Below are 4,820 nucleotides of genomic sequence, written 5' to 3'. Positions count from 1 at the left end.
GTCAGGATATTCAGGGAAACCTCGCGGTTTGAGGAGGTGAAACAAAAACACCAGGCTTATAGGTTTAGCCTGCGTCTCGCACCCGACCTCTGACTCCACATTCCTGCGTTCGCAGCATGGAGGTTTGATGCTGAGCTCTTTGATCGCGACTCATGTGATCCCTTGTTTTCCGTACAATCCAAGGACGTGCACCACACCAGTGATGGATGGATGGAGTGGGGCTTTCATCTGCTGTCTCCGGCAATTAGACACCAGCGTCAGCGCCAGGCCAAAGCTGCCTCGACATGAACACATTATCATAGCACATCTGAGGGTGAAATCCACGTTAATTATTTTTTACACAACTTCACCCGCCGCTGGAGGCTCTGACATCTGTGATCACTGCCCTGTGCTCTGTGTCATGGCACATATTCAGCGACGTGATGTGGCAATACATGTCGTGCCAAACTGCCGGTCGCTGTGTTTGTTAACCACAAGCAATAATGTGTTTCGACAGAGTTGGGCCAGCTGCCCACAAATAGCTTCGCTGTGTTCCAGTCCCTTGTCAGTCAAGTCTGGGAAGGTCACCTTGCCTTTTCCGACTGCAGACAAAAGCCTCTGCTTAACTGGTTCGGATTTTTTTTTTTAGATACAGGTACTATAATACACACCGCATCTTCCGAAATCCTTCTTTCAGCCAATAAAAGACAATATCAGAACATATTTGACACTTTCTCTGAAGAGAACTGGTGTGTTCTCAAGACCGAACCTCGAGCCTCAGTGTTGCACAAACATGCATTTCATGACCTCCTGCTTCCTTCTTTTGCTCCCACGAACGGATTCTCCAATTATTGGAGCCCGATGATCGGAAAATAACTGCCTTGCTAGATGGTAAATATAGTAATTGTTCCTTTGGCTGGGTCAGATAGGATTGATTCCAATTTCTCACAGATCTATGTTCTGTTTTTCAGTTCTTTGTCGCGTGACAACCGGTCAATATAAACATGGATCCAGGACATTGGCTTCTCAGTGCACGCCCTTCTCCTGACAGGACGGGTCGGGCTTTTAATTATCATTTTGATTTTTGGTTTCCTGTAATTTGAAAGATTTTGGAGTCTTGTTGCCAAATTCAGGTTCAAATTCAGAACTATCTAGGCTCTCATTTAGATCATGTGAAAAATTCATAGCACGTCAAGAACTTGTTGTGACTGAAACCACTGCAGGACTTTGTGTTTCATGTAGCTTCCCTAATTTTCTGTCACATCATCAAAAACAGCAGATGTAGCTGTTAATACTTTGAGTGATAAGTTCAGGCATCAAATACTTCATTATTTGTTTCTTTCTTTACTTTCCATCAAAAAAGTTGACACATTTTAAATCAACAAATAACTCAGAATTAGTCACAGAAAAAAAAGCTATATCAATAGCATGTTTGTGAGTGAGTGTGTCTATATCTATATCTATATCTATATCTATATCTATATCTATATCTATATCTATATCTATATATATATATATATATATATATATATATATATATATATATATATATATATATATATATATATATATATATATATATATATATATATATATATTACAGGTGGGAGGGAGACACCCAAACCGAAGGAAACCAGCAAACATTCGGTGGCTAGTCCACTGCCGCCAAGTTGCTCTGCAAACCTCTGCAAGCGCATGCCCCGGTTTGGGACCCAATTCTAAAGCTGCAATGTTATTTTGAGCATGTAACGCCATCATTTACACCATCATCAGTCCAGCCTGTCCTCAGCAGGTTGCTAGGCTAACGGTGTGTGTGCCTTACTTCCAGCTTAATACTCCCTCAAGTGACAAGTTGCATTCCTCATTCACACCTGTCATGCCAACATTCATTTGGTCGAACTCAAGAGCTCAAACCAAGTCTACATCAATCTAAAAATCTGAGCGTCTCTTCTCATGTTTCATGAATTCTGAACTTTTTATTTCTTTAATGTTTTAGCTCCTGAAAACAAATTTACAAGCTCAAACTTTGAATAAGCTAACAATATCTGTTCCTTCTCCCAAATGTAATTTCCTTAACCCTGCATATTTGCTCTCCCATTTTCATGTCCCTTCAGCCTTCTGATGTTCCGTGTGGCCCTGACTGTGAGAATTCTTCAAAAAACATTTTTAAGCTAACAACGGTCAACATTTGAAACGCACGCTGTGCAGGAACAGCTCCGTGTCCACTGTGAAGATAGTGACGACTTCACAGTCCGACTCTCGCCACTGTGATGCTTCCTCGCAGATACATCTTAAACTCCAATCGACAAATGATCTAATCTACGTTTTCTGGAACTCAGCAGGCCACTCCTAAGCTTATTAAGACGATCTGCCGTAGACAAGGGTTGAAACAATACCAGAACCAGAAAGGGCACATTTTACGCCAACAACTTTTACTTATCATTTCGACTCTATCGACCAGAAGCACCACACCTTGGGCTGTTAGACAAGCGTGCGAACACAGGCACGGTTGCCAGTTGCCTTGCATCATTCCATCATCTTTATAGTTCAGTCTGGAGGACAAACGTGACACCCAGAAATACCATTGCAGGGTGTTTTACAACTGTCCGACAATGAACTGGGAGGGAGGCGAACAATCTTGGCTCGATCTTGGGGACTCGGATGGGTGGTTCCTCGCGGTAGACAGGAAAACTTTGTGGAGCTGGGTTATTTCTTGAACATTCTGGTCTCTCCAAGGGAAGCACGGGGAGCAGGACTCAAATGGTGGGAAGTTTATCTGTTCGCTGAAGAAAAACGAATCATATTATGACGGTTCAAGGGAAGTGTGATGGACTTCTTTCATCTAAAGTCTGAAGGACTAACCACATAAAGAGGAAAAGTTCTTATCAGGAAATGTTTGTTTTGCCTCGACACAGCCAGTGAAACGCTTATGCCTATTATATTTGACATGTCTCGCCTGAGGGTTACATCAGATCATAAAAACAATTAGACAAGGAGTGGCTCAGTATGTGGAACAAGGATCGTCAGACACGTCAAACATGGGAACAAGTCTCTGCAGGGCGCTTTGATGGCAGCTGTCAGCTGAGGGGCTGGTGGTCACAGGCCTTTGTTCAGAGGACTGGGTGGATCTTCATTCACCGGCAGGTTGAAAGTAAGAGCAAGGTGTGAAGGCTTCATGACAAGACACGGAAGTTCTTGGGTGGCAGACGGATCCCGTTGCAACTCAGAATCAGACTCAGTGTTTAAGTTTCTTCATCACATGTAATGGAGAGTCTGAAAATGAAGTCTGAGTGAACAAACTACAGAGTTTGAGTCTCAGAATCCAACATGGGATTATGAGCTTCTGCAGGTCACCAGGCGGGAGTGAAGCTAGACATGGAGCTTCAGAGCTCGGCTCAGTGATGAATAAATAAGCACCTGTGTAGCTCATGTCAACATCAGTTACATTAGGTTCTTTCATTCATCAATTCACTTTCAAAGGCCGACAGTTTCTAGGTCAGGAAGGTCCCTCGGGACTCCCTTTGCTACATAAACATTTACATTAGTGATCATCTTTATTTGTATGAGCAAGAACAAGAACCCAGACTTGATTCCTGTGAATAAACTTCACCAGTCACCAGCCAATCCAATGCATTTCTTATGAGGCATCAACTAATGCATGGTGGCACATTAGGCGTTTACTCGAAGCACGTTTCAGACACCAAAAGTAGCGCGTCACGTAGAGAGAGACGACGGTTGTGGTTATGGTTAAGCCACTCTGGTGGCACAGTTTCGAGTCCATTCCAATATATAGCCAGGTTTCAGCGACATGTAAGCATGCCTTCAGAATAATGATGTCCGTTTCTCACCTGATCAAACCTACTCCAACAAAGTGGAACCATCAAAACAAGCTGATAAAGACAAAACAAATCATGGAGTTGGACACGATGATGGTGGATTTCCTTTTTCACAGAAAAATTGTGAAAGAAACATCAACTGCTGCTCAGAGCACTTAAGTCGTGCATCCGGTTGGACATTTGAAGACACGGACTGGACGGCAGTAGAGTGAATAGAGATTTACTTCTCATGTATTTATTGTCTTAAATTCAATTAATGCCAAAACTCCCCTCTCTGCTTCCTTGTTTCTCTGTCGATTGTGTCTTAATTGGCTGTGTTCCGGTCCGGATGTGGCTGGTTTAAAAAAACCTTGTATGATCATGAGCTTCCTCCGTAGCATGCACTTGTCGGCACCTTGAGCGCCGTGAAAACTCACTTGCTGCATACACCAACTGTATACACATAAGCTGCATATACCTACCCTCCAACATGATGTAGGGACACGAGCTCACGATCACCATCCCGGTCATGTCCAAACCCTGACTCCATCTTTCGAGAGCAGGAGAGAAAACATTTGACTCCCATGAAACACCAACGCATCGTCATGTAACGCGGGATGCTGACTCCTGCATCAACGATTAGGACCAAGAATGTGTTGACGAATTGGTGACATCATTGTTCCACGAAAAAAAATTCCCTGTTAACCTTTAAGGCCCATTTATGCCGCTGCACGTTGCTATTGCAGTTCACCAATACATCCACCGGAGAGGAGGGGCAGCTTAAAGTCAAAAGTATATGACAATGACTCCAAAACCAACATGGCGACTTTGCATTGATACTGCATGTCTTACACAAAAGTGTAAACAAAAGCAGCGTTGTAGCAGGCGGTGGTCGGTGAAGCTGTTGAATATATCGGTATGGATCTCCAATATATGATTAGAGCTGCGCATTGGGTAGTAACAGCGACACTGCTTCCTAAGGTGTATGATGGTACTGCTCTGTTTTGGCCCGTGAACACAGAGCAC

The sequence above is a fragment of the Synchiropus splendidus genome, chromosome 2 (genome assembly GCF_027744825.2).
Source record: "Synchiropus splendidus isolate RoL2022-P1 chromosome 2, RoL_Sspl_1.0, whole genome shotgun sequence".
Classification (NCBI taxonomy): Eukaryota; Metazoa; Chordata; class Actinopteri; order Syngnathiformes; family Callionymidae; genus Synchiropus; species Synchiropus splendidus.
Note: the sequence above shows the minus strand (reverse complement) of the source record.